At 39.1% G+C, this 26076-nt stretch overlaps 1 long non-coding RNA gene across 7 annotated transcripts; it reads right to left on the bottom strand.

Moving 5' to 3' along the window:
- Window positions 1-9572: 9572 nt before the first annotated feature.
- LOC110878352 lies at window positions 9573-14454 on the bottom strand. Of its 7 annotated transcripts, none has more exons than XR_002557848.2 (12): window positions 14091-14454; window positions 13725-13925; window positions 13433-13572; window positions 12146-12950; window positions 11970-12056; window positions 11715-11891; window positions 11524-11628; window positions 11273-11412; window positions 10528-10655; window positions 10219-10427; window positions 9849-10154; window positions 9573-9750 (listed from the first exon to the last, which is right to left on the bottom strand). It is a non-coding gene; the product is annotated as an uncharacterized LOC110878352 (long non-coding RNA). The 7 variants fall into 7 exon arrangements; XR_002557847.2 differs by lacking the exon at window positions 10219-10427 and having other exon boundaries at window positions 12146-12437; window positions 12526-12950; window positions 14091-14449; XR_002557850.2 differs by lacking the exon at window positions 10219-10427 and having other exon boundaries at window positions 9857-10154; window positions 14091-14450.
- Between the last annotated feature and the right edge of the window lie 11622 nt (window positions 14455-26076).

Raw genomic sequence — 26076 nt, 5'->3', positions numbered from 1 at the left:
TGCAGCAGATAGTCAACAAACTAGTTGAGCGAGTTCACAGTTTATAGTTTAGTTTGGGTAATTGTGCGTTTGTTCAATTAAGTTTCGTATCGTATCAGTTCCATCGCGGCCTCACAGGCATGTGTGCGAAGATTATGTTCGTTAGTTCGCGACCGTAGTCTTTACCGACCAGGGTGTGTGCGAAGGCAATTGATCAGTTCGTTCGCGACCATAGTCTTTACCGACCAGGGTGGGTGCGAAGGCAGTTGAGTAGTTCGTAAGCATCAACAGTTTAGTCGTTCGTTACAGTATCAAAGTATGCACAAGTAATCATCCAACCCATTCCCACCCTGGGAACCCATGCCTTGGCTGTGTGAACTCACCTTGGTTTGCTCGGTATGCTAGGTTATGCACTCACAAGTAATTTATTCACGTCCTATCGTATGCACGTATAACAAATCAGTTCATGTTCATAACGATACGCATGCAATTTAATGTTCACATAACAGTCAGTTTGCATATCGACACAACACGTATTATTTCACAGTAGCACATCAGCTATCATTCGATTCATGGTCATCTTTCGACACATTAGAGATCTTTCGACTAACAGGTACCATAGCTATCTTTCGAACAGAATGTTATGTTTCGAACTTAATGTTATCATTCGGTCATTGCTATCCTTCGGTCAACACTATGTTTCGAACATCTAGTATCTTTCGGTATCTTACGGTTACTACCATGTTTCGAGTAACTGATATCTTTCGATGGATATCAGTTACGTTACAAGTTTCCAAGTTTTGCTGTGATTATCAATTATCAGTTTCCAACTAACATTCCGTAATATCAGCAAATAGATCAAACAGTTTCGGAAACAGATCAATTAACATAATTTCCAACTTTTAGTTTAGCATGCAATCGATCAAACAGTCAATTATCCATCGGTTTTCTCATGAACCCTAATCAAATCAAAGCATGATCAATATTCAAACATTTGAGCATATAACGGCCGATCACGGGTTGTTCGGTTTTAGCTCTAAGCCGTGCAATCCGACTGTGTATTTACCAACCATCATGAACCCTATGACTCGCTTATCAATTACGACATAATCAATTACATTTATTCGAAACCCTAGATCATCATACAACAAGTCCGGTTATATGGTGGCCGATTAACTAACCTGTTCGGCCGATTACAAAACTAACCGATACACAATAACATCTTAACAATCATTCAAATCAGTTCGATTAAACACATAACATACTCGGTTAATCACAGGCACATATAACATCATTAAACTACTAAGACACGATATCCGGCCGGTTAACACACCAACTAACATAAAACTTCAAGCAGTCCGATAATCAATTTATCAAGCAATTCGATATCAAGCACTAACCGATAAAAGGGAAACAAGGATGATCCGATCAAGAAGGCGGTCTCCGGTTGCTTTGCCGTCCGGTTTGAACGAAAGAGCGAGAGAGGGAGAGATGGCCGTCTAGGGTTTGTAAAAAAAATGACTGCCAACTACATGCATTCACGTCTAAATACTTATCACAGTTATGGGCCAAGCCCATAGAAAGACTGGGCCGAAAGATGTCGAAGGATTCCTTCATGGCCCGAATGATATGTTTCGAGACTTATCAATCCGAAGGATGATCTTCCGGATCGAAGGATGTGTTTCGTCATCCTTCGATTCATGCACCATGTTTCGTGGACATCCTTCGAAGGTTGTTTGTGTAATGTAATGTGTTTCATGCTAACTAGTTTACAAGTTTCACAATGTAACAACAACTATGCACGATCAAACAATCAAAACGTATATATATATACACAACTCGTATAATTCAAGTCCACAATCCAACAACTAAACAGTCAAAGTCAAAGTCAACGCGCAATAAATGCGAAAGTGAAAGTCAAACACTCGAGTTGTCACATAGAAGGTAAATACTTCGCCAGGGAATCCGATGAGTTCGTGAATTGCATATCTAAGTACGTATTTTTATATTAGTTTTTGTATCAAAAGTAGTTACTTTGTGTGTGCTTACTGTTTACAAGTTCTACCCGCCAAAGACGGGATTAGAACATGTAGAGAAGACCAAAGTGTAACGAAAGAAGAAGTGAAAAAATTGTTGGAAAAATAAGTGAAAATAGCATTTTTCACAAATATAGGAAAATAATTTTTTTTCCTATTTTGGACTAGAAATAAATATAATAAAATGAGCGGGTTTTATGTATTTATTTGTGGGTTTGTGTTCTATGTTGTAAGAGCTTCGCAACGAACTAAACCACGTCCAAAACCGAGCTAAGATGAATGAGATATCGATGCTCAAAGTTGGGTGTTTGAAACATTCAATGTTGAAACTAAAGGGAAAGTAGCACCTTGTCCCACATAGGAGGAGAGATGGAACTTAAATGGGTATTTAAGGTGGAACTCTCCATCCTTATTGTTTCATGGAAGCACACACTAGTGTCCTCGCGAAGGGTGCGGAGCACCGTAACCCACACTCGCTTTCGCTCGCGCGCGCGCGTGGCGTGGGCGATGAGGCGCAATGTGGCGCACGCTCGCATCGCCGCGAGCCGCTTGAGAGCCGCCTTTATATTTTTGACCACGCGCGCGTGGTGGAGCACAAGGGTTGCAAGGACCAAGTGGTACGTGATGTGGCGCATGACGTGGCAGTCATGCGCGCGCGAGTTGGGCGCATGGTGCATGGGTCCTGCTGTGTCGTGCGCGGCGCACCAGAGTGAGCCAGTACGGCGCGACTGTGTGGCGCGCACGTATAGGCTCACAGGTGACGTGGCGCACGCGCGCATGGACGGACTTGAGCCAAGAGGCCGCACCGCGCATGGCCTTGAGCCAAGAGGCCGCACCGCGCATGAGCGCGCATGGACATGGGCCAGTGTGGCGCACGCGCACATGGCAGTGAGCCAAGATGCCGCACCGCGCATGGGCGTGCAGACCTGGGCGCGCGCGCGCGTAGAAGCTTCCAGCATTGAATGACTAGGCAGTTTCAGTCCAGCTTCGTAACTGACGAGTTAATAGGCTTTGACTGAGAATTAAATGACGTATTAAATTGCATTGAAGACGTTTAATGCAATTTAAACCTCTCATTTAATTCGTTTTGACTGTTTCAACCTAGGAGCTGTATAAATACAGCTCCATACCCACTTCAGAGGTACACCAGTAACAACAACAGTAAACAACTCTCTCTCTACTATTTGTGATCTTCTTCGTGCAAGTTTCAAGGTAACCTTCGGGTTGTAGGCGAATTCCGGCAGTACTACTGCTCCGGCTGTTGTACCCTGGGAAACAAAACGAGTACTCTTGGGAGACTCGGAATTTGTTTTAAGGGAAGCGTGTTGAACACGTGACTCAGCCACTCTGCTCCTACTCCTTTCTTGTATTTTGGTTTATTTCAGTTGTATTCGTACTAGTATTTTAGCTTTCTAATTTCTGTATTGTAATCGTATTAATAAAATTTGTTTTTATTTTATATAATTACGCGAACGGTTCTTACAAAAATCAACCCCGGTGTTTCAAACGATGGGTCATAGTAAATATGGTATTTTAGCTTGGCATTCCATAGAAGATTCATACGTTTTAATTTCAAAGTGGCATTCCTAACACGAGGTCACATTCTGGTTTTGCTTTGTATTAATCTAGCTACTTAAACCTTAATGTTAAGCTTTTGATATTAACATTCCTTGAAAGCTAAAGCACCTTTTTGGGTGAAAATTGGAGATCCAAAGGCATAAATTCATCATTTCTAACTCGAATCAATTCCCGAATTCAAGAAGGATCTAGAGTTTAATATGAAGATGAGTAGCCAATCCACACGTAATCAACCCAGGTGTAGGATTTGTGCTAGTTATATTCAACCAAGTTTTTATCTTTTTGATGTTTTTGTGTTAGAATTTCCAAACAACATGTGTGTATCGGGATCATGTTATCGACATGTAAGTCATTGGTTAGTATCATTAAATAGCATGACTTATTTTTTTTTTTGAAACGAATTAATAGCATGACTAGATTCCTTAGTTTTACAATTACCTTGTTCCTAGTCATCGGCAAGCTATATCTACATGGCTTTCAACTAGATAAATTTGCTTGGCCATACATTGTGCATTTAAAAGCTGAAACCCGAGTGGCCGAGTGTGAATTTTTCTGTTACTTATCTTTTTAAAATGAATCAACGTTTAAATCACCAATTTCAACAAAACACAATCCAAAAATTCCCTTGAATTCGACAACCTACTTACCTTAACTAGTACTTAGGAACACATGTTAATCTCTGTTTCTATCCGTACTTAATTTGACGTCTAACAGAATCCGATATTCGATTAGTAAAACACACCTCTGTTCCGGTGCCATGGTACTCCGTACTTGTTAATGATCCATTAGTGATCTCTTAGTAAATGCCATTGGTAGCTTGTCAGTTAATTGTTTATCTACGTCATTTTAGACCGTGGTGTATGGTGGGGCGGGTGTTTGGGGCATGGGTTGACACGTGTCACTTGAAGAACTCAATACACAAACCCAAGTTGTAGGGGGTATGGTGGGCGTGGCTGGGCTGGCGTGGCCAAGCCACATCAATTTTTTTAATATATATATATATATATATATATATATATATATATATATATATATATATAAAGGATCCTGTAAAAAAGACCAAAAGTGTGAGAAGGGTAAGAAAGAATCTACACCATTAGATCTTTGATCTAATGGTTGAGATTAATAGGGACCAAATTGTAAAATTTGTTTTATTTTTTTGGACTGAATTGAAAATTCTAGTGGTAATAAAGTCTTTATATCCATTCAAAATAGCAAACTGTAAATCAAAATCCCTACAATTCCGATCTCTCTCTCCAATCGATCGAACAGTTTCTCTCTCTCTCTCTACAATTTCGTCTATCTCTCTAATCGCCCGAACAGCGGCGGCAGCGGCGGCGAGCGGCAGTGGTGGTGTGGATCGGCAGTGGTGGTGCGGATCTCTCTCCCTACACGACAGCGGCGGCGGAGCGGCAGTGGTGGTGCCGGAAGTGGAGAAGATGATACAGAGGTGTGTTATATTCTTTACTGAATGGTGTTATTTTCTTCACTATGGTGTTTTTTTCTTTTACTGAATGGTGTTTTTTTCTTTTACTGAATGGTGTTATTTTTCGCTACTGAATGGTGTTATTTTTCGTTACTGAATGGTGTTATATTTCGTTACTGAATGGTGTTATATTATTTACTGAATGGTGTTATTTTTTCGTTACTGAATGGTGTTATATTTCGTTACTGAATGGTGTTATGTTTTCGTTACTGAATGGTGTTATATTTCGTTACTGAATGGCGTTATTTTTTCGTTGCTGAATGGTGTTATATTTTTGTTTACTGAATGGTGTTATATTTTCGTTACTGAATGGTGTTATTTTTTTGTTTACTGAATGGTGTTATATCTTGTACTGAATGGTGTTATTTTGTGTACTGAATGGTGTTATATTTTGTTTACTGAATGGTGTTATATTATTTTGTAAAAAACCATGAATTGAACTATGAATTTATTTAAAACACCATGTCATGAACATGCTCTGATTATGGACGGTTATAAATCCTTAAATCAAGGATTTTCTCTCTCCAAATCCTTAAATCAAGGATTACCATATTTGAATTAGTTAATGCATTTACAATTATACCATTTTCAATTAATTTAGATCTAATGGCTGAGATTCTTTCTTACCTTTCTCACACTTTTGGTCTTTTTTACAATAACTCCACCCTATATATATATATATATATTTATTTATAACCATTAAAAACTACATAAATATACATAATAATTATCAAAATAAAAAACAATCATTCTTCGTCGTCTTCGTCGGTTTCGAACCTAGGAATCGTTGAAACATGATCTACCAAATCAGATCGAAGGTTGTGATGTATATCCCTTGGCTTGATCAAAAATTCATTTGACGCTTTATCTTCGTCTGTAACTATTACGTTACCTAGTTGGGGGTCATCGTCATTATAGTAGATAACGACCGCTCTACCTTCATCCTCCAAAATCATGTTGTGAAGAATGATACATGCGTACATCACGTTTCCAATCTGATCCTTGTCCCATAGACGACAAGGCATTGCCAATATTCGCCACCTTTTCTTCAAAACACCGAATGCTCGCTCGGCGTCTTTACGTGCAACCATTTGGACCCTGTTAAACTTTAATCTCTTTGGATCTATGGTACCGTGTCTTGTGAACAATTTTACGAAAACCCCCCACTCTGGGTAAATCTCATCAACTAGGTAGTACCCATACACGTACTCAACCCCGTTTAGAAAGAAAGTTCCTTTGGGTCCTATACCATTTACCCGATCATTGAAAAGGGGGAGTGGTTTATGATGGTAATATCATTATGTGAACCTGGCATACCGAAGAACGCATGCCATATCCAAAGATCTTGGGACGCAACCGCTTCAAGCATGATGGCTGACATCCCGTGAAATCCACTCGTGTGAGCGTCTTGCCATGCGGTAGGACAAAGTTCCCAAGGCCATTTCATACAATCTAAACTACCAAGCATCCCGGGTAGCCCATGATAATCTGCGTGATGTTCCAATATTTGTTGCATGTCAATGAACGAGGGCCTTCTCAAATATCTTTTTCTATAAAGTTCTAAAATACACGAACAAAAGCTGTGAAGACTTTCTCTAGCTACACGTGCAGACTTTTTAAATAGTCATCCATAATGTCCGAACTATTGCCGTACGCTAACTGCCTAAGAGCGACCGTGACCTTTTGCCACGTACTAAATCCTAATTGCTCGGTTACATCCGGTTTTTGTTGGAAATAAACATACTTCTCCTCAAGATCTCTAGATATCCTTAAAAATAAGTTTCTACTCATACGAAAACGACGCCTAAACATTTTTTCATCATACTTAGATTCCGATGAGAAGTAATCGCTTACCAACAAATTGTTAGCGGTGTGCCGTTCACGAGCGATGTACCTCCTCCGTTTAGGTGGCGGAGTCTCTTCCTCATCGTCTTCCACGATAGCTTTCACCACCGTCGCGATCGTTTGTAGAAATATTTCCGCACTATCGTCAGATGATGATGATGATTCACTTGAACTTGAAGAACTCATGGCAAGATTGTGTTTTATGTGTTTGATATTGTGTGACAAAAATGTTAAATATGGTAAGGTATTTATAAAGGAATTTTTTTAAATGCCCCAACGGCTAGTTTGGTTTGGCCATTGAGAGCCCGCCATGTCATATTCATAGACCCGCCCCACGCCCGGCTTTAAACTCCCGCCCCTTGGGCCACGCCGAAACCCAAGCCCACCCGGGGTGGTGGCTTGGGCGTTTTCAGCCCACCCACGCCCCAACCCCGGCCCCAGACCCCACAGTTTTAGGTGACGGGCCTTCACCAAGAAATCAACATCTATGTTTGTTAGGTATTACTTGCACTCACACGCGCACGCCTGACCCGAAAGGAGTCGGTATAGGGTTAAAGTAATTAAAACAATACTACGGCTCGGGCGTCAAGAACTTGACGAAATTTTTATTTAATTACTAAAAACGAATATAACGTAAGAAGTGACATGAGTAACAAAACGAGTAATCAAGCAAAATCGATATACGCAGCGGAATAACAACCAAAATAGTAAACAATATTATTTGTAACCAACCCAAAAGCCTAAGCAACAACTTAAAAAAAAAATTGTTTTCTTGATTCGTAACTGTGATCGAACAAAGAAACGAAAAAAATCATTATGTTGACTTCTTTCTTCTTGGTCAACAAAAATCCAATTAATATGTTCCAAAGGTTGGTGGCGACTAAGGCTGGGTCTATTCGCATACGGCTGTTGTCTTTTTGCACATCCAAAGCGCCTCGCTATGGCCAAAGCGGGGCGCTTTGGCTTGGTCAGTCCTTGTCTGTTGACCAAAGCCAAAGCGCCCCGCTTTGGCCATAGCGAGGCGCTTTGGATGTGCAAAACGACAACAGCCTTGGTTGGGGTTGATTTGGGTTGATGTGGGTTAGTTTGGTAGGGATTTTTGGTTGAATTGGTTTGGTAGGGATTTTTTGAGGAAAAAATTTTTATGTGAGAGTTGCCGTTGTGAATGGGAATTTGTTTTTGAATGATTGAATGTTGTCTTTTTGAATTAAAACGTTGTTTATTTTGTCAAATTAACGTTGTTTTATAGTTACGTCATTAAGTCATTATTTTTATAGAATGTGTATAATATAAGTTCTTAACGTTGTTTATTTTGTTAAATTAAAACGAACACGTTAAATAAAATGTACAGAAAGCCATAAGAATTAAACGTAAACAATGCAGAACCAACGTGATGTAAATAGAAGATTAACTGCAATATATATATATATATATATATATATATATATATATATATATATATATATATATACTAGTCACTTACCCGCGCGATGCGGCGGGAGTGGCGATTTACAATAGGATACTCGTTTACCGTTAGTTTATCCGTCGTCTCGTGATATATCGTATAGTACTTAAGTTAGTTTTCTTATTCTTCATATGTTGGCACTCGTTTTTCTGTTAGTTTATCAATTCTTTGGCGATATACCTTTGTTTATTTTTTAGTCGTAGGTTCGGCGTGATCTATCTACGCCTTGAATGCTTTTGGAATTTTTGAAGTGAGTACGAAGAAAATTTAAGGTTGTTAGATACGTTTAGCCAATTTGTTAATTATGACTAACCATGTAAAATGGAAAACTTATTTTTTTTTTCTAAATACTTAAACGGGTTAATGGGTCACACAGCCCCCTTTTCTAAACGTGTCATGTAAGTCGACCAAAGACGTGTTTCGTTCGTGTTGTGTCAAGCATTCTCGCCCCTAGTTACGACTGATGTCTTTAGCACAAATAAAATATATGAGTCATGTTCGTGTTTAACGATTCAACCCAAGATGATTGACACCCCTAAATTCTTATCAGCCTAGCAGGAAACCCGCACGATGCGACGACAACGACAATTTACAACACAGTACTCATTTTCCATTAGTTTATCAATCGGCTCGTGATATATTGCATAGTACTTAAGTTAGTTTTCTTATTTATGTAATATGTTACAACTCAATTGAGTTCACTTATCAATAAATGTGCGTATTTATTCTTATATAAATCTAAAATTAACAAATAAATAGGCGTTCATTTTTATCAAGCAATATAAGGAATACTCTTCCTTCACCAGCGACCAAACATATGAGACATGAATAGTCTCCTTTATATTATTATTATGTTTATTTACGTAGTATGTTACATGAAATCACTACAAAATTGAAGACTCTCAAATGCTATGGTTACTTGTGAGATGGAGTAATTGGATGGATAGACGATTGATCTATGGGTTTTGTTATATTTTTTTTGCGTACACATGAGTACGTTACTGTGATATTGGGCTAGGCACAAATAAAGAAGCATTGTTTGGTGTTTAAGAATTCTCTTTTTTCATTAGTTCTTTTTGCTTAAATCAACCATACACATCAATTTTAAGGATTACATTGACCAAGAATCACTAACTTCAAACATTCAAGGCAATGAACAAATATAATAAAAAAGGTACACCAGTAACAGTAAAATATGTTGTCTATTGAAATTTTCACATTTGTTTCACTAAAAGGAGATGAAACATTCAAAGCAATAAACAAATATAAAATCCTTCTAATAATTTAAATCATTTAAAGGGTCCAAGATGATGATATGTAGTTCCGTGACCTTTCTACCCTGCACTTCTTCGTTGGATCTCCTGCATTTAATAACATGAAAGTCCATAATTACATAAGAATGTTATAAGTGCCCTTGAATCAAGATTAACAATCAAGGTTTATTATTTTATCAACGGACTTGTTTACAGTATCATGTCATTGCATAGAAGTCATGTACCACGCGGCCGCCTCTTTCTTCACAAAGTCCTCACAATCTTCTGGTCTGATATCACCACAACAAAGTGTGACAGCCTTCACCAGTGTACCGGGGTTGTTGCCGGCAGCTGAGTTGTAGAAACCAATGTTTTAAAAACTGGTTTTTATTCCGTACTGGGCCGGGCTTAGAAGCGGTTCAACCAGGTGTATCGGACGGTTCAACCGGGTGTACCGGACGGTTTAACCGGTTGTATAAACTTCTATCTTCTCCAAAGCCACTCCAACTAACCTGCAAGGATCAAGGTTCAGGCTGTTTTTTTCCAATTTTTTGGACTGGCTAACACTATTTATACCAGAATTTGCAGATTTTTGCCAAAACTACGCCTGGACTGCCATAACGACCTTTTTCGGCGCTGCACATCACCTGAGCACCTAGACAGGCGCCTAGTGCACCTTTGACAACATATTATAGGACTTCATACTTACGATTAATTACCAAATTGCCCCTGTAGGATCTCAATGGCCACCTAACTACCAAACACCACCACAGATCCAACAACTTCTAGATTATCAAAAAACTAAACATCACAAGCTGTCCTAACTTGAATGATTGAAAAATAATAGTGAAACACACCGTGTGTACCTACATCCCTCAAACTAACCTTGGAAAATCATGAATCCGTTCTACAACAGAACATGCAGAAGCGAGCCTTGTAATTGCTGCTTCTCCGAAAAGAGCCTAGTCACTGGAGCTTCACCAAATCATGAATCAACAGACGGCTACAACCGCCTACAAGTCACACATTTACTAAATGATTTGTCTACTAATGTTGCAATGAAGAAAAAAGATCCAGGTCATATAGCGCCTATAATTGGAAAAATATTGATATTACCACTCATGGTTTATCAAAAAAATCGTAAAAAAAACATACCCCCCCTCTTTATAGTTGCTTCATGCTATTCAATTGGAACAGTAATAACTGCACAAACTTGTATACACTCTTTAACATTTGATCGATATTTCATATTAAAAGAAGCTTGCGAAAAAAGAAGTAAACTTTGGTTTGGAGTAGTGTTGATGAATTTCGTCAACCAAATGCAAATTGAGATGTATAGATTCCCGACTCAAATTCTGGGTCTCCATAACTAAATGTTAACAGAAGTTGTCCTGACAACTGTATGGATATACAAGCAATTTAGAGAACACAAAATAATGACCATGTTGACTTCTTTAGTTAAAACGGGTCATTTTTATGGGTGGGTCCGGTTTTCTTGACCCACAAACAGCTCTAAAACTATTATGATTATAAATTTACTCTATATTTTTTAAAAATGATTTAAGAAGTTGTACTTCGAGAGTCTTTCAACTCTTTTGACCTGTTCAACCCGTTGGATAATACAGCTTACCTGACTTACTGAGCCACGGGATATTAACGGAGCTAAACCGCAAATCAGAGACATGCACAGAAAGATCTTCATCGAGAAGAACATTTGCAGACTTGAAGTTTCTGTGAATAATAGGTGGCTCGCTAAAGTCGTGTAGATATCTAAACCACCACAAGCGAGAAAGAAAATGAAGCGAGACGTTAATATGCAAATTAAACATAAAATAAGTTTATTTTGGTGGTGAATTTATGAATATATAAGTATTCACTTACTCTAAGGCTCTTGCAACTCCAAGTGCCATTCGGATGCGCGCATTCCATGAAAATTTCTTTTTGTAACCGTCATCGGAGTGTAGTGCATCGTGAAGGGTCCTGCTACTACAACATGTTTGACACATTTTATTATATATGTCGTAAAAACATGACCCGAAACACCAATTGATGAATAAACAGGTCATTATTACCTTCATTAAAACACATTAACCGACTTGGCTTGCCAAGATAATTAATGAACCATTTAGATGCTTCATCTCCCTCATCCCAAGCCAATCCTGACCATTCCCAAATTGAGACACCCTCACATATTTGAGATGGTCTGCACAATGAAACCTTCAGCTCATCCATCCCCGGTGCTCTTAATACTAATTATTGTGTTAAAGATCAATTACTCAACATTAAACTCATTAAACAATAAGAAAGTATCGGAAAATGATGTCAACTTGAGTTGGGCTTCGGTAAGCTTCGCCTATTGAGCTAATCTGACAGAGATGAAGATTGACAGAGATGCTTCTGAGCCCGAGATGCCCCTGCAGGATTTTATTGGATATATGAAGATTGATGGGGTTTAAAGAAAACTGAAAAGAAAAATGAGTAACCAGAGTAGTTTAAAAAGTACATGTGCATCTGTTGCTGCTTCCTCAGCTTCTCTCAACCTAACAAGAACTTCACCAGCTGCCAACGACTTCGAAAACCGATTCCCATGACCTTTCGTTCCGGCTTTAGCCGCAACCCGTTTCACCTCCGCTATCCATTCAAGAATCAACCGGTGTTTCTCCACCAGTTCATTATACTTCTTCCTGCAAATCAGCATAATGTTCCACCATTCTACCATGACCATTAATCGACCTCATGAGTGCGTCATCTAACTCCTCTGTGCATTTCTTCTCCAATCTTAATTCCATTTCCATCTTCTCACAACAAAACTCATTCAAGAAATTAACACCACAGAAAATTGATTCAAGAAATCTGAGTTCAAACTGAGACATAAAATCAAACCTGTTCCAGGTCTGGGGGCTGAAAGAACTGCAATACCACCCTCCTAGAAATTCTAACTTCATTCATTTGCATGTAGAAGTATCACATCACCCTTCAGTTCTCTTTTTATCTTTTAAAAATTGTTATAAAAATAATTTTATTTGTTTATAAAAATTAAACGGGCTAAACATGTCACCCACGAACCTGTTAAGTGCACCCAAAACAACACGTTAAGCGAGTTAGTTGGTTTATTCATTAAAGACATAATTTGGACGACTCCCGTTCCACTTGACCTGTTAGAGTGAGACTTGACATTACCTTTCTATAATTGTGATAAGACATAACACATACCATAGCCTGACCGTAGCTGTTCCCGGATATCAATTGCTGAAATAGAACCGAGCCTTCACAACATCCACATTAGGTAGTTACCAAAGCTGATTTCACTGCGAAAAGTACATAATCAAATTATGTTACTTATTGAAAACCTTTTTAAATTTGTTGAACTAAATTTGACCTATAAGTCTATATCTCAAGCGAAATTCTAGGCGACGAACCAACAGGAATTGAGTTAGAAGTGGCATAATGAGTAACGGGTCAAGTGAAGCTGTTAGGCTTGGTTGACTATACCAAAACATTTTTTGTCTGTCTTATTTAGCATGTCAAATATGAGTCGAGAAGCATAAATTTCAATGATAAAACTAATTATTAAAAACGCTTTGGATGACTTTAACCATTTTCCCCAACCTTCATCACATAATTTCTACACTAAAAAATAAATCTAGTCAGAAAGATTGAGCAAAATTTCCATATAAAAGAGGATATAAGGTCATAAAATGAAAGAGATACCTATTTATTTACAAGATGATGTCAACTATCGAATAACTATAATTACAAACTTACAGACAGTTGTGTGGGGAGAATGTACCTAAAGACCTTTTTGGTAACCAATAGCCGAATAAAACCCCAAACCATTGAAATCGAGATGGAATCCAAGAAACCAAATAGCAATGCCTTCAAAAAATCCTTTCGAATGAGCTGATGTACCCTAAAAATGTTACCTTTTTTCTGTAAAATCCAAGTAAAAGATTGGGTTTTTAGGGAACAAAAGTCAACCCACTTCGTGAAATGACCAATTTACATCAAAAATAGTGAAATCCAGATAGAATCAAAGAACAAAATCACAGTGTCTTCAAGAAACCAATTTACCACTAACTAACCTTGGTTATGTGTGGTTTATGTCTGCAGTGATTATCGGCTGTTGGAAGCACTACCCTCATCCTGGATTTGCTCGATGTCGCCGGATTAGAATGTGAAGATGAAGACACAATTTTATATACCCACTTTATCATTTGTGACACTTTATTCATCACAGCATCAAAAACAAATCCATGTTTATCATCATATTCAGTCAAATTGACCTGCAAAAGTAATATATTTGAGTCTCTATACTTTAAATTAGTTACACTAAAGCCAACTAAATTCAATACAACAGTTATTTATTATGATACCATAACATGAAGATTCAATCCAAACAAAATGAGAACATAATATCACGCAACAATGTGACTCCACTAAGAACTTACCCTAACTTTTTATTCATAAAAAGTATGTGAGCAGCAGCTGGAATGACTCCGCCTTTACAGCACAAACACCTCGCTTTCTTTCCGATTACAACTTCGAGATGCATATTCCGGCAGATCCATGGCAGTCGCAGAGCTCAAGTCTTTGAAATTCTCCACAACGGGCGGTCATGAAACCCTAGATCGCCGAGAAGAGAGAGAGAAGAGAGAGAGAAGATCTGATGTTGTTTTGTGAGATGTGTGAGCATTGAGAGAGAAAGCAATTGGTGATCCGTGTGAAGTCAAATGGACGGTCCAGATCTTGATCCGTGTGAGAAAGTTACAAAATTGGACGGCAGATGTAGAACCTTGTAAAGGGTAAATGGTTTTGTGTTTTCTTGTGCCTTAATAGTTGTACATTGTGCATTAAGTGTTTTTTCAACACCTTGTTCAATTACCATCTTGTCCTTCACATATGTTTATTAAAGTAGTATAGATATATATATATATATATATATATATATATCAGTTTGTACATACAATACACAACAAAAAGGTACAACTAAGTACATAATACATAACAAAACACTAAACAAACAAAGTAATGTACTAATCCTCGTGCGGTGGGGACGGTGGGAGGGGAAGTGGAGGCAACGCAGCGAGCTCTCGTAGATCAACGAGCGTCTGGACGATCCAGTCAATGCGTGCGCCCTGACGTCTGAGGCGCCGGTCGAAGTCCCGAGCCACCTCACGCGCTACCGGAGGCAGGTCAGCGTAAACGTGCTGCGGGTACTGTGGCGGCTCAGGAGCTGGCTGAACTGGTGGTATCGGGACCTCCTCGACCCGTTCCTCCTGCGCCGGATCATCCTGAGCCTGAGCCTGAGCCTGAGCTTGAGCCTCAGGCTGAGCCTCAGGCTCATCGATGCCCAGAGCCTGTAGCTGAGCCCGCCGAGCGGCCCGCTGAACATCAGGAGGGGCTAAGATCCCAGGCCTCACCTCAATAACAACCGGGATGACCTCCGGCAACACCTCTAGCTGCCAAATCAGCCCGTCACCACCCCTGAACCTCAGACCGACATCAAAGGTACCGGTGATCTGCATAGCGGTTACTGACGCGCGGCCCAACCTGGATGACGGGACCGGATCGGACAGCAGCGGATCATGCTCGGGCACGATCCCTAGCGAGCGTGCAATGGCGGTGATAAATGAGCCAGTGTGAAGAAACCCGCGGAGCTGCCGGTGGTATGCAGTAGAAAAGTAATCTGCCAGGCTGGCTGCTAGATCGCAGGGCTGGCGGCGTAGTAGGCAGTATAGAAAGAAAAGGTCACTCAGGTTGACCTTCTCCTTGCTGGAACCCCGCGGCACGATAGTCGACGCGATAACATGGTGCAGGTATCGGTACAAGGGGTCTCTAATGGTGGTGGCCTTTTGCCAGGATTTCCCAAAGGGAGCCCTGGAAATGGCCCTCCAGAAACTGATAAGCGTCTGCCTGTCCATCATCGTAACCGCCTGCGTATATAAATCAGTATCAAGCTCAGGCTCAGTGTACAAACCTGTATGGACAGCAAACTCCCGCACACTCATCTCAAACTCCTGACCGGCGAGACGGAATGTAACCTCGTGGACTGGAAAAGCAGGGTCCTCCACGTAATCCGCCGGATGCGGCGCGTATGTAAACGTGGAAAGAAACTCGACCGTAAGCTCAGGGTACGAGTCCTCCATCGCTAACTCAAATAGGCACGACCAACGAGTATCTAGCCCAATAATATCACGCGCCCGCTCGACCTCCCCCACGGTACTCAGCAGCTCCCAATCTATCCCTACATGCTCCCCAATCTCTATGGTGCGCAACCTAGCGCATCTCCCCCTCGCCCGTGACCCCACCGGAAACTGAAGATACGGACATGCCGGCTCCTCCTCGTCCCCCACCTCTACCTCAGCCTCCATATGCTCAATCTTCTCATCGGATAAATCCATCTCTGCACGTTGATCAAAATTAATAAACAAATAATAATAAACAAATAATAATATTAAACAAATATTAATAAACAAATAATAATAAACAAATAATAATAAACAAATAATAATAATAAACAAATAATAATATTAAACAAATATTAATAAACAATTAATAATAATTAAACAAATAATAAGGTAGAGGATCCTGTAAAAAGTGCTCAAAGTGTGAGAAGTGTAAGAAGTGTATTATAACACTATATATAATACTATATAACACCATATAAACACCGTATAACAATATATAACACCATATAATACCATATAACACTATGTAAAACTATATATCATTATATAACAAATATAACACTATAGGTTGTCTGATAGCATGTCTATTATAGATGTATAGTGTTATTTGTTATATAATGATATATAGTGTTACATAGTGTTATATGGTATTATATGGTGTTACATATTGTTATACGATGTTTATATGGTGTTATATAGTATTATATATAGTGTTATAATACACTTCTTACACTTCTCACACTTTGAGCACTTTTTACACTATCCTTACCCCAAATAATAATATTAAACAAATATTAATAAACAAATAATAATATTAAACAAATATTAATAAACGATTAATAATAATTAAACAAATAATATTAAATAAATAATAATATTAAACAAATATTAATAAACAAATAATAATATTAAACAAATATTAATAAACAATTAATAATAATTAAACAAATAATAATAATTAAACAAATAATAATAAACAAATATTAACAATTAAACAAATATTAATAAACAATTAATAATAATTAAATAAATAATAATAATTAAACAAATATTAATAAACAATTAATATTAAACAAATAATAATTATTAAACAAATATTAATAAACAATTAATAATAATTAAACAATTAACAAAAAAAAAAAAACATGAACCAAAGCGCCCCGCTATGGCCTCGGCGCGGCGCTTTGGTTCTTCATTCTGAAGAACAGAACCCAAACAGCAGGAGATTATGGCCAAAATCAACAACAATCAACCATCAACAATGAACATGTGTGAAAGCAGAGATTAAGGGTTTTACCTCGCACCTTTTTGCGGCTGAAAAGCTCGAAAAGTCAACGAAAATAGCTCGAGTGTGTGAAATCGCACCTTAGTGTGTGTTTGTTGTGTTTGGGTGAAGTGGGGGAGAAGATGCCCCGCTTCAGTGTATAACGAGGGACCGAAGCGCCCCGCTATGGCCATAACGCGGCGCTTTGGACCCAAAACGCTGCGTTATGAGCAAAGCGGGGCGTTTTGGGCATTTTTTAAAATTTTTAAAATTGTTTTTAATTCACAAACGCGTCGATAAATAGTCTAAATTTCCCGTTTTTTCCATTATACATCATTTTTTAATATATATGGACTATACTGCAAGTTCCGGATCAAAACGGTTACGTGTGATGTCTTATTCCGTTATCTCGTATCATTTAGGTTTGAAAGCACAAGTACTCATGTGAGAAATTTTATGTGTATCAGCCGCCTACCGTACATGAACATGACGTATTTTTTCATTAATTGCAGTATTATGATGTATATTGTTATTTCGGGTCGTACAAGTGCGTATTGAATCTGATTGGGTCGTGTCGGTGACATTTGGTATTTAACGTGATGTAACGCGTATATTGAACAAACACAAACGTTCATTATTATTAAACACATTTAAGATACATCGTGAACATATGGGGTTACATTAAGGTCAGGGGCACGATACGTAAGCATTTCGTACGTGTTGATCTGATCCCTGTATAATGTATGCCAGGCTGCTGCGCGCTCTGTTCTGTTCGCTGTCCAGAGTAGGTTTGGGGGAGGCATTGGATAAGAACCTCCAAGCTCTACATGTATGAAATGCCTATTGTCGACAAACACAACCGCAACTACCAGGTGAGGTTCCTCAGCTTCGTTTGGGCCGCCCAGCATAGGGAAAATTGTATCGCTCCCACGAATGTCGAAGGTGTGAGCAATCACACTGTATCGTTGGGCAATAAGAAACCCAGTCTCAGGCATCGACATGTAATTTTCGATACCTGCTCGTCCCACCCCCTTGAAATCGATCCGTTTAACCAGCGCATCATAATGTCCTATGTTTTCCGGATCGAAAACCTGCCTCCAAAGCGATTCGTTCATACGTAACTCCTTTAGAAGTTGTTCCCGGATCTTCAAATATGAATTTTGTTTCACTCCTAACCCAACAGCCACCGATCGAAATCCCCAATGACCATCGGGTTTCACATCCTTTATTCTAACGATGTATGGATGGATCACTTTGGGAATCTGAGATGCGTAGTTGCGGATCGCTATATCCGTCTTAGGACCGAGCTTGATATTCGGGAAATCAGGGTGTAGGTTGAGCGGTTTGGTATTCTTTTCTCTTCTAGAATCTTCGGCTGATATGTACGAGTGACGGGGAAGATCGTCTGAGGCATCGACCCAAGTTTCTTCTGACGGAATGTAAGAGCTTTGTCTAGCGGTTTCAGCCTTTCTTTCTTCCTGCGTTTTCAATGTTGGGCGACCACGAGTTTTCTTCAGAACAGCAGGAGGTTTTTTGTTACTGTTCCCTGGATTGAGGATTTGCTGAAACTTTTCAAAGAAGCTCCTTTTCACTTGAGGGGGTGTTGGATCGATCTGTTTTTTCAATTTTTCAAATTCCGCGTCTACATCGATATCCTCTATGTTATTCCTTGCAGGCTTGAAGTCAAGCTTCTTCCAAAACACGTCTATGTGTGTGATCCGGATTTGCTGACCTGTGGATGAAAACAAATTAGGTGGCAAAATCATAACGAGAAAGGTCAAAAATATGAATTACCTTTATTTTCTAACTTTTCCAAACGACATGCACATGGCAAACCACAGCTTGCACCGTAGGCTCTCAACCCGTCTTCCTTACGTTTTAGTTCCATACTCAAAAGCTCAATCGCATATATTGAAACCTTTCTGAGAATATATGCAAGCATGGGCTGATTCTTGTGGTGCGTCATCACTTTTCGGAGGCTTGTTTCAAAGCTACTTCTAATCTCGGTGTATTGTTTATCAACAACATGATCAACATACAGTACAAGTTTATCCAGTGTGTTGCGATGACTTGGAAAGTGACTTTTTAATGTTGCATGCATGCTCTCAACCCTGTTGGTCGTAGTCTGGTGAAAGTTGATGGTTCGGTTAATCCAGCAAGATACAAACTTTTCACGGTACGGATCCAACCAGGATTTCTTCAAATAATCAAAAACCTCTAAAATTAAAAAACGTAAATAGTCAGTTTTTGTTATTATATAAAATTTGAACATAATTATGTAAGAAATACTCACGTTCACGGTCAGCTTCTTTCAGCTGTGCTTCAAGGTTTTCCAAGTTATACTTGTATATTTCCTCGGTCGTAGACTCGCACAATGTCCAAAATGTACGTACGAATTCTTTCCACTCCTTGTCAGAGAATTTCTTCTTGCTGTTCTTATTAATATTTTGTTGAATATGGAACCGACAAAGATACTTATGCGCTTTTGGAAAAACTTGTTCACACGCGTTCATTAGCGCAAAATCCCTGTCTGTTAAAATCACGCGCGGTTCCATACATCCTGCCAGCATAGACTTGATCCTCTGCAACACCCATAGGTAGTTCTCTGACTTCTCAGCGGAAATTACCGCACAAGCAGCCGTAAACGATTTGTTTGTCGACGTCATGCCTACGACCTGAACAAATGGCAGGTTGTACATGTTCGTTTTGTATGTGGCGTCAATCATTAGCACATCCGGGAAGGCACACCACATAGTGAATGATTTTTCGTGAACAAAGAAGACGTCTTCAACTTCGTTCGATATCTCATTCGTGCGCATGTAATAAGTGTAATTTTTTTCGATAAGAATGTTTTCAAGTTTTTGCATCGGAGACTTACCGACATTTTTTTCGGCGTTAATCTTCTGAACAGCGTTGTGTATATCTTTCGGAATAAGCTTTCTAGCCGGATTGTTTTTTGTCAGCGTTCGCCAGATACTTTGGTTGGGAATATCTTGCTCTGCCAGCTTCTTAACCAGTTTTTTGTCCTCCGAAGAAAGCCTTCTCGCATACGCGTGACCTCTAAGTTTTCAATAGGAGTGTGGTTATGCTTCGCCTTCGTCACCTCGATCCTCCAAACACTTCCGGATGATTCCGAAAACCCGATCATCTCGAACGGGCAGCCTATTTTCTTGCTACCCGTTTTCCTCTGTGTAGCTACACTCTTATGCTCCCCACCAAAAGTACATTGAAACCAAATCTTGTAATTCTCTCCTCTTTTATTCGACCTCTTAGTCACAATGAGGTAACCATTGTCTTTTGCCGTGTCTTGTACCCAACACACCAACTCTTTACATGACGAAAAGGTCTGCGTTGTATCAAACGAAAATGTAACCGGGTAACAACCTTCCTCGTCAACAGACACATCCTCCGGCTCACCATCGTCACCGAGGTTCGAATAGACTTGATGTTCAAAGCTCTGTTCACAACCGTAACTCTGGTTTGGATAACACTCCTGCTGTACAAAGCTTTGCTCGCCACCGTAACCGAAATTCGAATAACCTTGTTGACAACCGTAACTGTCATTTGGATAACACTCCTACTGTACAAAGCTATAGTCGCCACCGTAACCGAAATTCGAATAACCTTGTTGTGCGTAAGGGTCCTCCACAGGGGTATTCAAATCCAGCTGCACCGTGTTATCACGATAACGAATGCCAGATACAACCTCTGTCTCCCTCAAGTTGGACGACACCGGTTTCTCAAACGAGTCAGAAATAGCGGTCCCCTCGTAAGAATCAGGAACAACTGACTCGTCAGAATATTGACCGAAAAGATAGTTACTGAACCACGACATCGTTTTTTCAAAAAATGTAACTAATAGAGCAAAGAAGATCGACAAAAAACAATCCGAGTGATGAATGTCGAGTCTAGCCAGGGATCTAAAGGCAGCATTTGGGGTCGAAGCGCCGCGCTATGGCCAAAGCGCGGCGCTTAGGGTTCACGGGGCGACTGAAACCTCGTATCACCTTTATGTCTGTCAGTCTGTCAGTCAGTCAGTCATTCGAAACCTCGTATCAACTTTTGTCGCCCTAAGCGCCCCGCTTTGGCCATAGCGCGACGCTTAGGGGTGTGAAAATTATTTTGGCCGTGTGTAATTAGCATGATCCGGCGACTAATCAGTATTTGTGATTAGCTGGCGAATTAAATCAAAACCAAACAATACTTTTGGTTCATCCTTATTGCGACAGTATCCCAGACGATACGGTAGAACGGCAATCGTTTGACACACAAAAAAACACACAAACACACAATATAATAATAATAATAATAATAATAATAATAATAATAATAATAATAATAATAATAATAATAATAAGAGTAAACTGCCATTTTGGTCCCTGAGGTTTGGTCACTTTTGCCACTTTAGTCCAAAACTCAAACCTTTTGCATCTGGGTCTTGTGGTTTCAGTTTTATTGCCATTTTGGTCCAAAAATGAAATCAGATATTTGTTTTATAAAATCTTACAATTTTGTCTCTTTTTTCAGGGGCAAATCAGGTCATATTTGTCTTATAAAATCTGGTATTTATTTATAAAAAGGAAATGACCATTTCGCCCCTGTGGAAAAGGACAAAATAGCAGGATTTTATAAGATAAATATGACCTGATTTCATTTTTGGACCAAAATGGCAATAAAACTGAAACCACAGGTACCCAGATGCAAAAGGTTTGAGTTTTGGACTAAAGTGGCAAAAGTGACCAAACCACAGGGACCAAAATGGCAGTTTACTATAATAATAATAATAATAATAATAATAATAATAATAATAATAATAATAATAATAATAATAATAATAATAATAATAATAATAATAATAATCAAGTGCACTAAAATTAAAGATAGAACACGAAGATTTATCTACGTCCACGGGTTACGAACGAGTCTTTTCTTTTACGGATATGAATGAAGTACAACTTTTTATAGGTTACATATAATGCAATATATATAGGAGATACCAACTAGGGTTACAATCTTGGAGAACAAGATATAAAACCGGGCTTAAAAACACACAAAGGGTGGCCGACCCTTTGTGGTCTTTTTGTCACACCCTGGCTTTTGCGGAAGCGTGGGTTTGTTTGGTGTGACTTCTTAATACCATAGAAACAATCACAACATGCTATATGATAAAAACATATGATGTTCATCCATTAAAATAGTTGAAGATACATAACATATTGTCTTGGAACAAAAACATCAACCACACGATACGTTTACAAAACATGACTTGTTTAAAATGAGTTCATAAGACTCGACGAAAAGCTACCAACGACACAAGGACTTGAGACATGCAACTCGTCCAGGAAAGAGTTACACTTCCCAAACCTACGACTCCGGATGACATCCTAATTAGTACGCAGCTAATCATGCATCACTTGCCAGATCCAACTTAATTACCTGAAATATATGTAGTTTAAAAAGTCAACAAAAGTTGAGCGAGTTCATGTGTAAGTCTGTGTGAATAAACCGTTTTAATAAGTCTGTAAGTAAAATAGTCCCTGGTATGTAGCAATAAGGAAATATGATCACCACTGGGTTGCAAATCCAATAGTATATGTGAATGATGCAGGAAGACTCAAACCTAGCAAATTTGTCTCCGGTATGAAGACATAGTCACCACTATGGGCCCCCGGCCTCATGGGTGTGGGCTCGCTACACCCAAATAGATCTATGACTCATGTCCCGTGGTCCTACTATGAGGATTAATGGCCTTAAGTGTCATGCCCACCACTCACTTGATTGCGTAATAAAAACCCCTCCTTAAGCTAATCATACCAATTATAAAATGTCTGAAATAATTTGTAAACATGTATTCCACCCCCGAAGTATAAAACCGAAAACAGTAAAGGAATAGGGGGTCGTGAACTCACCGTAGTGCGTCTTGACTCGAACTTAAACTCTTTCCGCTACACGACAACCTACAACGTACTAATGTCTATTAGACGAACGGGCCGTGCCTTGGCTTAGAGTTTAGTGTTTTGATTGTGTTACTTTGGTATTATTTTGTTAAAACAATAATAATTATTTTAACTTAACTATCGTTATTAGAAAAATAGTTGGAAAACTATTTCGTATCTATTTTCTCGAATATTTTACTAAGTGTTCGGATTCTCGGAAAATTTCGGCAGAGTCTCCTCTGTAAATAGAGGTGTCCATGCTTGAATAGCATATCATTTTCTTTTATTTATATCCAATAGTTCATTTTCAATAACCAAACCAACATATAGACATACAAAACATTACATACTTCATTTCAGCTTTATTACTCGAAACAGGACTGTTTTCGAGGATTTTTATAAAATAGTTACCCTTTTCTAAAAATTCTCAAATTTTTACAGAATGTCACATATGTACCAGAGTTTATTGTGTAAAAATATCAAAGTCCAATTCGTTACCCATATTTTATAGAAAATCATTTTCTTGACTGCAATCAGATTTGTTACCTTCTGATCGCAGTTTACGGAAATATTCACTAAAAATCAACCGTAAGTCCGTTTGACGAAATTCCAGTTGGAGGGTCGTCCTGACAATGGTGTCTATCTACTGTAAAAATTTCATGAGTTGATTTTACTCAGGTTTTAGGTTATGACTCCGAAAATAACCCACTTTTTCTGCAGTAAAAATGCAGCTTGAGCTGCTGTCCAAAATTAACCTTTTTAAAATAGTAAACGGTCTCGAAAAATTATGATTCCAGTGCCATTTGTTTAGTTATTCCAAAACACTCATTTTAGGCTTTAGAAAATCCGTTTTTCGACTTAAAATGATCCCGTTACAGCCTGTTGAAGTTGGCTGGAAATCCAACTCAGCAAGCTGTTTAAGCTTTTGTATGTGATGAACATTCAACAATCGTAACAAGAATCGAAGTGAACAAGAGTATGAATGGACTTACTACTAGCACAAGGCTAGGGTTGTAATCTTAGGATGAGATGATAAGGAATGATGGTGAGAAAAGCTTGAACAAGGCTTCTTGAGAGCACTTCCTCTTGCACCTCTATGGATCAATCTTGGAGCTTGGAATGGGGTTTGTTAGTGAAAGAGATGAAGATGGTGAAGGAAGGTGATGATGAAAATCAGTTGTGGTGAGAGGGGGGGGGGGGTATGAGCCGAATTTAGAGGGAGGAGAGAGAGGATTAAGTGCTAGCTTTGATGTAATGATGATCATTATCTTGGAAATGTGCATTACTAGCTTATAGAGAAATTATGACAAGAATTTGGCCAATGAAATCAAGATTTTCTTTACAAAAGATTTAAACAAAATATTCTTTAATGATTAGGGCAGATTTTTGGTTATAGGGGGGGGGCAAAGTGTAAATTTTTGTTAATTAGTAGGTAATTATTAAAAGGTTAAGGGTATTTACAAGTATAGTGGGTGTATGTCATGTTTGCATGGTGCATGGTGATTTTTGTGACCATGATTAATTTAAAATAATAAAATAATATTTCTAACAATATTTTCATGTCTCGGGTAATGTCTGGTTGTTTGGTTTCGCATCGTTCCGTTAAAGCGTTTAATTGTCCCGTAAAGCGTCTTTTGTGCATCTTTTTGTAACGAAATTAATTCCAACACTTAGGAAAGTGTCCAGGACCATTTAGTCAATACTCTGTATAATATGAGTGTTTTAAAAGCTGAATTGTTACTAAAAATGCGGAATTCTGTAATTAAATTGCGTTTTAGGCACTTTCCGGCACTCAAACTATCACCTAGTGACATAGTGTTATGGTCCTCACCTCCCTACACTCCATACTGGTGTAGTGTTCTATCCCTGGCCCATACTGGCCTAAAATAGTATCTGTCTAAGTGCTGGCATTGTCAGCATGTGTCTGAGTTATCCGCTTACTGTGCTAACTGTGCTTTGTGCATCCGGTTTGTCACTAAGAGTCTGTATGAAATAATTGGAGTGACTGTATGTAAAGAATGCACATGCATGTATATAACATAAATCAGTAAGTAGTTTAAAGTGTCAGATGTAGTCAAGCACAGTCATTAAGCACATAATTAGGGTTAATTAATTTGTACAGTACCTGTAATTTTGCGGGTTGTCACATTCTCCCCCTGTTAAGAAAATTTCGTCCCGAAATTTTATGTCCTACTCCTAGTTGCAGGGGTCTTGGGGAATAAATGTGGGTACTTGGCCTTCATACGATCCTCACGCTCCCACGTGAACTCCGGGCCGTGTCGTGCATTCCATCGAACTTTAACGAGTTTGACACTACTCCGGCGTGTCTTATTAATCTTCCAGTCCGTAATTTCAAACGGTTCCTCAACAAAGTGGAGTGTGTCATCAATATGAACCTCGTCAGCAGGAATGACAACTGTCTCTTGAGTCGGACTCTTCCTCAAATTTGATACATGGAATGTATCGTGAACACCATTGAGTTCAGCAGGTAGGTCCAACTTGTAGGCTACAAGCCCAATCCTTTGCAGGATTCTAAAAGGACCAATGTAACGCGGATTCAACTTCCCACGCTTTCCAAAGCGTGCCACACCCTTCCAGGGTGAAACCTTTAACAAAACCATATCCCCAACTTGGAATTCCAGGGGCTTCCTCTTTGGATCCGCATAGGCTTTTTGTCTGTCGCGAGCTGCCTCGATGCGTTTTCGAATCTGAAAGATCTTGTCGGTTGTTTCTTGAACCATTTCGGGGCCAACCAGTTGTCTATCACCTGCATCAGCCCAGCATAGCGGTGATCGACACTTTCGTCCATAAAGAGCTTCGAATGGCGCGGCTCCAATACTGGTGTGGTAGCTGTTGTTGTATGAAAATTCGACCAAGGGTAAGTGTTTGTCCCAGCTACCACCTAGGTCCATTACACATGCTCTCAGCATATCTACCAATGTCTGAATCGTTCGTTCACTCTGGCCGTCCGTTTGTGGGTGAAACGTTGTACTCAGATTCAATTGAGAACCAAATGCTTCTTGGAAGGACTGCCAAATCCTTGATA

The sequence above is a fragment of the Helianthus annuus genome, chromosome 9 (assembly GCF_002127325.2).
Source record: "Helianthus annuus cultivar XRQ/B chromosome 9, HanXRQr2.0-SUNRISE, whole genome shotgun sequence".
Classification (NCBI taxonomy): Eukaryota; Viridiplantae; Streptophyta; class Magnoliopsida; order Asterales; family Asteraceae; genus Helianthus; species Helianthus annuus.
The sequence above is the reverse complement of the archived record's forward strand: the minus strand, read 5'-3'. Positions and strand labels throughout refer to the sequence as shown.